The sequence below is a fragment of the Hydractinia symbiolongicarpus genome, chromosome 5 (assembly GCF_029227915.1).
Source record: "Hydractinia symbiolongicarpus strain clone_291-10 chromosome 5, HSymV2.1, whole genome shotgun sequence".
In the NCBI taxonomy this organism is placed as follows: domain Eukaryota; kingdom Metazoa; phylum Cnidaria; class Hydrozoa; order Anthoathecata; family Hydractiniidae; genus Hydractinia; species Hydractinia symbiolongicarpus.
Genome location: NC_079879.1, coordinates 15,249,551 through 15,261,428, shown reverse-complemented (window position 1 = coordinate 15,261,428; position 11,878 = coordinate 15,249,551).

The window sequence follows — 11,878 nt, the reverse complement described above, 5'->3', positions numbered from 1 at the left end:
ATGTACACTTGTTTGGTAAGGTTTTGATTTGGGTCAATAAGGTTCATGCGACCTCAATGGTGTGGAATAACCTTTGTCAGGCATGTCTAGTGTTGAAATTGTGTGACTTTTTCTAACTTTTTTTAGCAGGGCTCTCCGTGCCAAAATATGACAATTTCTTTCAGTTTATAACATGAACCGAGCATATGCACCTAACTTTTTATCAACGTGCATTTAAAAATGGAGTGAATCTTACAAAGTTTAATGGTCAAATTAGATTTCTATTTATTTATGATCCTGTATATACTTTCTCTTGTATTCTTAGCATTGATAACCAGATATAAGCTTTGATTGAAATGTGTGTATTTTGCATTTACAAAACGTAAAAGGTTTATTAACAATAAAAATAAAAACAGTAAATTCTGTACTTTCTTTTCTATATAGTCTACACAAGCATTATAGCGATTTCCAACATGTTCCACTGCTTTTTTTCCCTTTTTATTCTTTCTGCTGCAACACAGGAAAATAGTTGCAACAGCATTTCCAATGCATCAAACAACGTTGCACGCTGTGCTACCTCCTTTTTCGTTTTCTCGTTCTTACTTGAGCACGATCAATATTTTTATGTTTTAAGTTCGCATGTACGGCTCGTGTAATAATTCTTTCTAGTTCAACCTGCAAGGCTTCAACTTCTCGTTCAGTGAAAATATCTTCAAAGCGAAAGCTAAAACAAAGATAGATTATCCGAAAAAGTTTATCCGGCGAGTAGACATAAAAATCTCTTTTGCTACCATTTCGGAAATATCATTTTTCTCTACAAAAATAGGGGAATGCAGTGAAACCTCCTTATAGCAGACATCCTTTAGAGCGGACACCTCTCTACAAAGGATACTTTTTTTGGGAACGGATGAAACGACGATCAAATTCTCATAACAAAACCTGTAGCGTGTAGCGGACACCTCTATATAACGGACTTCATTTCAAGGTCCCGATTGACATTACCCCCTGGAACTGACCTCTCTACAGTGAACAGGCTTAAGAATGGGTCATACAAAATAAATTTTTGTAAAGAATTTGTTTATATTTACTTAAAACAATGTTCTTATATTAATCTTTTGTATGTTATCTTTCAGCCAGTTTATGGCTTTTTCAGGGCCATAAAAACTTGCAGGGATTTCCAGGCCGTATCCACCTCCGCGGTTAACGCGTTTCCCGGTCAATATAATTTATATAGAGCAATAAAGGTGGGATAGAAACATAAACACGACTTGTCTATCTTTTAATTAAAACTTTGATTCATTGACAAAGTGGAAGATATTAAATTGTCTTCGCAAAGACGAAGCAATATCTCAATGTTTTTTGTCAAGTCCTGAGATTGTTTTAGTTTTGAAAGAAAGGTAGAATAACTTCAATATATTGTCTCAATACGCCCCAATAGAAATTTGAGCTCATTTTTAGGAAGAACCTCTATGTAGCGGACATCTCTCTATAGCGGACACTTTTTTAAGGTCCCGATGTGTATGTAATCTGGAAACTAATCAATAAAAATTACATCATCAGTTTCGTCATCAATAACATCATCGCTATCACTGGCAACGCTCGATTGCTCGTCCTCTCTGAAAAGTTTTCATATACACCTCTTGATTATCAATTTCAATGCCTTCTGGAAAATCTACATTATAGTTAGTGGATATAATTTCTTTCAAGCGCTCTATATATTTTCGGTTTTCATCGGCTATTTTAAAATGTGACCATCAATAATATTTCAAGTTCCCCTTTAGGAATCGGAGAGGGATAACATTGTTTCTCCAAAACTTGCCCAATTACTTTGCCGCCTCTCGACATGAAATAAAATGAAATTTCCTTGGGAACATGTCCAACTACGTCACAAGTTATTTTACTGTTGTTTTTCTATTTCCAAGCGATGGAGTAGGGATCATCTTCTAAGGCTGTTGAGTTTGTTTCTTTTTCAGCAAATGCGCTCTCATTCTTTTTTGGTCGTTTCCACGTATTCTTTCGGTAGTAATTCCATCCACGACTTGCAATTTTGCAACTCAGAACTGACTCCATTTTTAACTCTCGATATTTACATCAGTTGGTTTGAAAGGAACAACAGTTTCGAATACATCTGTGTTATGCACTCCTCGGCAGCACAAGCTTTTTTTAACAATGCCACGCACGTGCCATTGAAACAATTAAAAATGAAATACAAAAACAAATGCGAAAAAAAATAATTCAACAAGGAGGAGAGCAGATTATTTTTGTTGAAGAACGTTTGTTATATTCTTTGATAACTGAAGCGAAAAGAAGCAGACTGAACAAAAAATATGTCGTTGTTAAATTATTTTCAAACACTTCCAACAGATGCTGCTCGTGTTACTACGTCAGTTTCCTCCAAATTGATGGGTCAGGAAACAAAAGAAGTTTCTAAAGAACCAAAAAAGGTACAAGACAAAGGGAGAAAAAGGAAAAAAGTATTGTGTCTGGACACCACAACAACGGCTTGAAATTGGCGAACATGCCGCAAAAAATGGAAATGCCAGCACGCTCCGATTACTTTCTACAAAGTATCCGCGTTTGACAAAGCAATCCATTACTGATTTTAAAAAAGCTTACACAGAGCACAAGAAAGGGTACTGATCTTTCCGAAGGAATTATCATGAAAAACAGGGGTAGACCAACATTGCTTCCAGAAGAAATTATGAAAAAGACAATAGATACTATCAGTGCGCTAAGACTATCAGTGCGTTAAGAGGAGCATCTGTCACCTCTTCCATCATCAACGCTGTTGCAAGAGGAATTGTCTAGGCTAACGATAGAACCCTACTTGTTGAAAATGGAGGACATTTGTCCTTATCAAATGATTGGGCGAAAACGGTTTTGTACCGAATGGACACCTTCGGACGGAAGATGACGCGACATATCGTTACCACTGCCAGAATTCCTGGAGCACCAGCGCTTTTATCAGAAACAAAGTGCAAGATTCGTCAACTGCAACTGGCGCATAATGCCTAAAGGTTACCTCCCGCGAAAAATAAAGTTAATTGCATATGAAAGAGCTTGAAAGGTTGTCTAGGAATTTAAATATTGTATTTGAAATTCTTGATTGGGGTTTTTTAGACTAGGAAGATTCACTAATTATGTATGCTCTGCAAGGGGTTAATTTAACATTTTTTACAAGCCATATAGATATATACATTTTACATAAATTTTATTATTTAGTTACCATAATTATCCTCAATGCATACTCATGACGTCATAATTTCGCATAATTAGCACAACTTTTAAGACAAATATCTCGAGAACGAATAAAGATTTTTCAAAAAAATAAAAAGATTTCTAGAGAACTTTCAAAGAACTTTCATATGAGCTCAACTTGATTTTCCGCGGGAGGTAACCTTTAACAAATTAATAATTACCTTTGACCAAACTCCTTTGCCGTACGTTGTTACTGGTAACAGCACTTTACATGAAAAAGGCGCTAAATCTGTACCATTACAAGGAAAGGGAAAAAAGAAGCAAATAACGGGAACGTTTGCTGTTTCAATGACAGGCGACTTCCTTCCAATGCAGCTAATTTATGAAGGGAAAACACCCCGCTGTCTTCCTAAAGATGTAAATTTTCCAAATGACTTCGATGTAACATTTACTTCAAACCATTGGAGTAACAAGGAAAAAGCTAAGTAATTGTTAGAAAAGGTTATCTTCCCTTACTTGAAGAAAAAGAAACACGATCTTTGCCTACCTGATGATCAAAAATCTTTGCTGATATACAACGTTTTTGCTGGAAAACCCACTGCAAATATAAAGGAATTTGTTGAGGAAAATGACTGTGTCATGGTTTATGTGCCAAATAACATGACTAACTACTTTCAACCATTAGATCTTACAGTGAATTCTGTTGCGAAATGCTTCTTAAAGGAGAAATTTGAGCTATCGTATGCAGATAAAGTAAAGAAACAACTTGACCAGGGAATCGAAGTTTATGAAATGAACGTTCCATTGTAATTGTCCATCATAAAGCCCATCCATGGACGCTGGCTTCTTGGTTTATATGACCATCTCAGAAATAATAGAGAAATGATAGTGAATGGGTTTGAAAGTGCTGGCATCACTGAGGCGATCACTCAAGAATTGCCAAATGAAGATCCGTTTGCTGACCTAGATTAGAACACAGAAAGCTAAGATCGATTATTGTTAATATTTGTTAAACTGTAAACCTTAAACCGATTTGGGTTATTGCAAAAGCATTTTGATTACCAAAAACAGTTTAATGTTTTATTTTTGTCCCTATGTGTAGCTTTGTACAATGTCTAGGTCATCTAATTTAAAAATGCAATAAAATAAAATCTCTTGTTGTCAAACAAGTAACATTTTTTAATCTGATAATTTTTCCTACATTATAAAATCTATCCGCAATTTTTTCGTCCGAAATTGGAAAAAATGTAAAAATTTCCGCCGAAGTTTTTCCGCCGAAATTTTATCTGCTGAAATTTTTGGGTGTTAATTATATAACTCCTAATATAATATGTCCATTTGTCTGCTTAATTGTTGTGCTAACACAGGTGTAATATAATATGTCCATTTGTCTGCTTAATTGTTGTGCTAACACAGGTGTACAGCTTTTGAATGATGTTCGTTATGTTTAATTAAATCCATCCTAAATGAGCACATTATGGTCATGCAATGTTGGGATAATATAACAACAAAGTAAAAACGAACAAAGGTATCAAGCATCACTGTCGATGCTGTCACTGCTAACATAAGAATCCATATCGGTTTCACCACTGCTATCAATTTTATTTCTCATCCACACTTTCTGCTGATTTTTAGTAGGTGATAACAATTGGACGCTCATCTTCTTTTGATGTTGCTGAAATTCTATTCCATTGCAATGGTTCTATGCTTTTTCAAATAGCTACTTAACGCTGCATGCAAAATATCGACCCTCTCAGTATCAGTCCACAAAGCGTCATTGCCGCTTATTAAGAGACATAGAGACATCCTCCATGGTTGAATGCTTTATGCGCAATCTTCGATTTGAGGGAAGGGTTGTTAAATTGCTGAAAATTCTTTTGACTGCAGAATTTGACAAAGACCAACACAACTCAGCTAATTTAAAAATACTTGGAATTTTTGTTTTTGCGATAAATGAACAACCTTTTCCACAATGTTTTGATGTTTCAAAGTAGAGAATTAACAGTGATTTGCAATTATTGCCATTCAATAAGCCCTGTTTTTTATTCGAAGCCAGATGCTTCAAGTGACACTTTAAATATTTTGCTCAATAGCTTGATGGAGTCTCGTCCGTTCTCTCGTTCGTCTATCCAATACTGAGAATCTATCTACGTCATGGAGTCAAACACATCTATTTTAAATGAGCAGAATAGTTCAATGATGAATGGTCCCCACACTTCTATGGCATGTTTTACATGGAGTCGTTGGTCGTAAACCTCATCTTATCCGTTTTTAGTTCAACAATTTTGTGGTTTGCTGACTTTCTACGCTTGTGACCTTCTTTGACATAAATCAAGTGACTGTTACCAATCCATCTTAATTCCTTACTACACACTTCCCCAAAAAGCTGTCAATGGCTTCAATTTCATTTTTATCTTTCATGCCACATATGTAATTCAGCCTTATTTTGTTTATAATATATACGGATTTATTTCTCAAACCTATGTTTGCATTAAAAATTTTGTATTTTGTTGCTAATGGAGCTCTATATGATGTTCATGAATAATCAAGCCAGAGAAAAAAAACTCACATACAATCTTTAGCTAAGTAAATTCATATCCCGGATCTTCCTAATTTTTATTTTGTTGTTATAAAATTGTTCTGTACTTTCATCCCGCCTTCAAAGTGCACATGTGTAAAAAGGGGAGAAGGACTTGTTTTGTGCATTTTATATTTTTCCAAAAAAACAATATCATTCACTGATTGACTGTTTAGGCGATTCCAATTTAATTAGTTGTTCTACAGGCGAAGTCGATAGTAACTTACGGTCGGTCGGCAAAATAAAAATAATTTTATCGAGAATGTATGGTCGGAACAACAAAAAAATAATAAAATATAACAACGGAGGAGGGTGTTACGACAACAATTTTTTTCTATGTTTTTTCGCATAATATTTTCACATGTATTTTCGAATAATAATAATTTGTCTCACTAAAAAATATGTAGCTAGTTTGCAAGGTGAAAACATAGTCATAAGAAAAACAGATAGTGTGGTGACAAACAATAGCGCATTGTTCTCACTTATTAGTAAACGGCCGCGCTAGCGCCCAAACTTCCAATAGGGCACAGAAAAGTTCAAAATGGCCGGAGAGAGCATGTGTATTACTGCATTTTGATTTTGTTTTTTATTATATATATATAAAATGATATGCCTGGTGCAAACTGCTCGATACTTTACTTTCCAACGTCCCGTAGACACAAAGATAAAAGTATATTTAAAGTCCCTCTTCCCAATAACGAAGTGAATAAGAAGTGGAGAGGTGAATTGATAAATATCATTACAAAAGATCGTGTAATTGACGATGTATTAAAGAAAAGGATTTCTTCTACACAACTGTTCATATGTGAAAGACATTTCAGAGAGGATCAATATTGGAAATGTAAGTTGGTCGGTGTCCTGACTGCTATAGCTTGTCGCTATAACTCGTGTAAACTTCTCATTACCAATCCAAGTCCTTGTTCACTTTGTCAAAGTCATGAATTTAAATTTATATATGAGGAAAATAGGAAAAAAGTTAACTTATTGGAACCTGCAAAACTGCATGCACCTCTTAAAAACACATCTCAACAAAAAGTTAGCCTTGCATTACAACAAAAGCGTTTATATTGTAAAAAATTAAAGTCAGAATTGAATGAAAGAAAGTTGCCTTAGAAATGCAAAGCAAAGAAGTTTCTTTGTTCAATGAATGCGATAAACAAAAAGTCCCTCATTTCATGAAGCTTTTTTGGGAGGAACAACAAAAATATATCAATTCTTCATGTGCGAATAGTGTTCGCTACCATCCTATGATAATAGAATACTGCCTATCTCTAGCTGCTAAATCATCATCTACTTATTCTAATCTTCGCTATGACAGCAAAACTGGTTCTGGCATATTAATCATTCCAAGTTTAATAACATTGAGAGATTAACGAAACTATATACGACCACAAAGAGGATTTAATCATGAAATTGTAAGGGAACTAAGAAAAAAAACGGAATTATTTTATTCTCCAGAACGTTATGTAACAATTTTGTTTGCAGAAATGAAGGTGCAGCACGATGTCGTATGGGATAAGCACACTGGGGAGCTAATTGGATATGTAGATTTAGGAGATGTAAGTGTTAACTATGCTACATTGAGTGATGTTAAAGAACTTGCTACACATGTTTTGATTTTTCTTGTAAAAAGTGTTGTGAATCCTCTTTCCTTCAGTCTTGCAACTTTTGCTACAACAGGTGCAACATCATTTCAAATTTTCCCCATATTTTGGAAGGCTGTCAACATTCTTAAAAATATCAATTTGAAAGTAATAGCAGCTACTGCTGATGGTGCCTCACCCAACAGAAAATTCTTTAGAATGCACAAAAATCTTGATGGTAATGGTGGAAAAAACGTTGTGCATCGTACAAAAATTCTTTTTGCTCGTGATGGTCGATTCATTTACTTTTTTGCTGATGTACCACATTTGATCAAAACCACATGGAATTGTCTTTCAAACTCTGGTGCTGGTCGTGCAACACGGTTCATGTGGAATAGTGGTTTTTTCATCCTATGGTCTCATATATCTTAATTTTACTATCAAGATTTAGACTGTGGTCTAAAGATGCTTCCAAAGTTAACCAATGATCACATTAATTTAAACCCCTAACGTGTGATGAGGGTGCGGTTAGCAGCGCAAGTGCTTAGCGAAACAGTGGGAAAGGTAGCGTATTACTGACTACTACAAAGTATTACAGTGTATTACTGAATACTACAAGGTATTACAGTATATTACTAAGTATTACAGTGTATTACTGAATACTACAAGGTATTACAGTGCATTACCGAATGCTACAAAGTATTACAGTGTATTACTGAATACTACAGGGTATTACAGTGTATTACCGAATACTACAAGGTATTACAGTGTATTACGGAATACTACAGGGTATTACAGTGTATTACCGAATACTACAAGGTATTACAGTGTATTACTGAATACTACAAAGTATTACAGTGTATTACCGAATACTACAAGGTATTACTGTGTATTACTGAATGCTACAGGGTATTACAGTGTATTACCGAATACTACAAGGTATTACTGTGTATTACTGAATACTACAGGGTATTACAGTGTATTACCGAATACTACAAGGTATTACAGTGTATTACCGAATACTACAAGGTATTACAGTGTATTTCTGAATACTACAAAGTATTACAGTGTATTACTGAATACTACAGGATATTACAGTCTATTACCGAATACTACAAGGTATTACAGTGTATTACTGAATACTACAAGGTAATACAGTGTATTACTGAATGCTACAAAGTATTACAGTGTATTACTGAATACTACAAAGTATTACAGTGTATTACTGAACGCTACAAAGTATTACAGTGTATTACTGAATGCTACAAAGTATTACAGTGTATTACTGAATACTACAAAGTATTACAGTGTATTACTGAATGCTACAAAGTATTACAGTGTATTACTGAATGCTACAAAGTATTACAGTGTATTACTGAATACTACAAAGTATTACAGTGTATTACTGAATGCTACAAAGTATTACAGTGTATTACTGAATACTACAAGGTATTACAGTGTATTACTGAATACTACAAGGTATTACAGTGTATTACTGAATACTACAGGGTATTACAGTGTATTACTGAATACTACAAAGTATTACAGTGTATTACCGAATAATACAAGGTGTTACAGTGTATTACTGAATACTACAAAGTATTACAGTGTATTACTGAATACTACAAAGTTTTCCGTTTGTTAGTCAGCTAACAGCTTTATGTAGCACTTTGAATTTTAGGACAAATACATTAGTTACACGCCAGGGCACACATTAATTATGGACCAAAAAGTCTATAAAAGGGCTACTTTAAGAATTTGAGGCTTTTGGGTGGGTGGCTTTTGCTGAAAAAAAGGAAGCCTGCTTGCTCCAGCCACATAAAAACCAAACGTCTACAAATATCAAAGTTCTTACTATCTGTGATTTCAAATCAACTTCAAACTCTAGCCTTTATTTTCTACTTCTAACTTTCTTTACTTCTACAACCATCCACATAATCTTTGAGACAAAATAGAAATTCTATCAAAAAAAAAGAAATGGCCGTTGACGCAAATGTCCATTTTTCCAACAGAGACGGTTTAAACATGTAAAAAGCTATAATTTAGCCTATAGCAGCACCGTATTATTATATAAGATTATTGACGTCGCGCCGTAACGTCAGAAAATTTAACATTTGAGACATAACTTTTTCGGCAACATTAAAGGAAAATAAACACACCCACTTTGCCTGTCACAGACACACAGACACACTTAGCGTATTATTATAGAGACTAGCTGTTTCCCGTGGAAGATCCACTGATTTCTCATTTAATTCATGTAACAGATATACATCCATCAAAAAGCAAACAATACAGCAGTGGCAAATCTTACAATCTGCATTATTATATAACTGACCAAAAAATTGAAGGTATCCAACAACTGCAGTATAATGTGACATTTAAAATCTAAATCTACTAATATTACTTGCTCTGACCCTCTGAAAATGCAAAAATTATTCGGAAAGAAGTTTACCAAAGCATTTCAAACTACATCTCATCCATAAAATTTATGCCACTCAAAATGTCACATACAAGAAAAGCTGATCAATGTCAAAATCAAATCTTTGTCAATGTATATGTTAAATCAGTTAGTTCATTACAAACCCTGCCAAAGGTTGACACAAAATGTGAAAAATAAGCAATAAATTGTGCCTCTGGCAAAAATTTTTATTTGGGTTTAAAAAACTGGATTGGATAAATTATAATGCAACAAAGTTTTTTTTATATATTGCATACAGTCCTTCCTCAACCGACTGTTTTGGGCAAGAAACTTTGGCCTGTGGGACCTAGAACTCGAAGAACTTCGAAAAAAAACCTCGCAGGAAGCCATGAATGTCAAATTCTGACAATCTGAGATCCTATTGTTTAAATAATCAAATAACGCATTTCTATTGGCTTTTTAGAAATTGAACAATTTCCAAGCCGAGAGTAAATACTTTATCCTGGACACCGCGCGTCCAGGCTCTAGGTGGTCCCTATCTCTCTATCTTCCAAGGCGATTTTAAAGATTCCGCCTTATGCGGCGGAAAGAAATAATCTAGAAAAATGAGTTTAGCGAATTATGAAGAACGCCCCAAAAATTGTTTAGTCTTGTTTACTTTAATAAGATTATACAGGGCGAATTGTTCAAAGTTCTAAGCAAAGCAAATAGCTTAATTTTTGACCATTTTTTCACCCCATGCAAATTGTTTAGCAATTGTTTAAAATTTTTTTCAATTTTCTGGCTAATTATTTAAATTTGTTTATAGAAAAGTGTTATAAAAATAAGTGATCACCTCACTTTCCATATTACTGTCATTTTGACCGGTGTACATGTATTTGTGTATCTGATTTGATTGATCCACTCGCATTTATTTGGGCGGTATGAAACTCTGATCCTTGCCATGTTTTTATTCATTCATGTTAGATTCATTTTGTCCATGGTTCCATTTCATTGTAGTTTTGAAATTTTCATTATATTTATGAAAAAAGAAGGTTTTGATTATCACAATACAAGACCATCACAATACAAAGAAAAATATGCCATTTTTTTTAATTTATTCACCCGTTTGGCAATGTTTAAAAAATACTTAATTATAAATAATTCAGCACTCACAAAAATATAAACGCAATTTATGGGGATTTTTCATGAAGCAGACGACCAAGCTTTAAAATCAACACTCATCATGAAATTTTATTCAGCAGCCGTGCCGCAGCGCAGTTCGCCTGTCCTTTGAAGATGTGTTTCGTTACCTACTTGGTCCTGTTCCCTGGGCACTTCTCACAAGCATTGAAGAACTGGTGAAAACGAATAAAGCCTAAATCTTGCAGGAGCTAGTGAGCGGCAAAACTACTATTGACCATGAGAAATGCGTTTGCATTACCGATGATTCGCACAAATTTATTCACAAACTCTTGAATGCAGTCAAGAGGAGGCTAATGCTAAAATTAAAACGAACATTGCTGCATCAACCGAAAATTTCAAGACGCGATATTTTCAAAGAAAACTAGGCTTAATTTTACATGACTTCTTTTTGTTTTAATATGTTCTTGTTTAAAAAAACGTTTTTTTTATCTTTTAAAGCTTTTAAGATAAAATTTGTTGTAACATAAAAAATAAAGATAACTTTGCAATCGCCAAATTAAATGCTCGCCAAAAAAATCAATTTGGTCTATCGCCAAATTAAATGCTCGCCAAGATTTGTACGCATAACGTAGTTTTTCAAGTTTTAAAAAAATAGTCAAAATATCGAAACGCGAAATTAAGTCCCCGCGACATGCTTGATTTTCGCAGATGAGCTCAAGCGCGAAATTAAATCCGCGGAAAAATTTATCACTATAACCTATTTGAAGAAGAAAAATAAGAGCATGGAGAGAACCAAAAGAACGAAAGTTAAGGGAAAAGAAATTGGAAATGATAAGGCAGGAAATAGAATTTCGACGCGATCAGGCACATGCTCAGAGACAGTTGATGGAAAAACATTACTAACATCAGCAGACACAAATTAATAAGCAACAAGAATACTTTCAGCAAACTTTAATGCAAAAGCAAGTACAACAAACAAACGTTACTACGAAGACA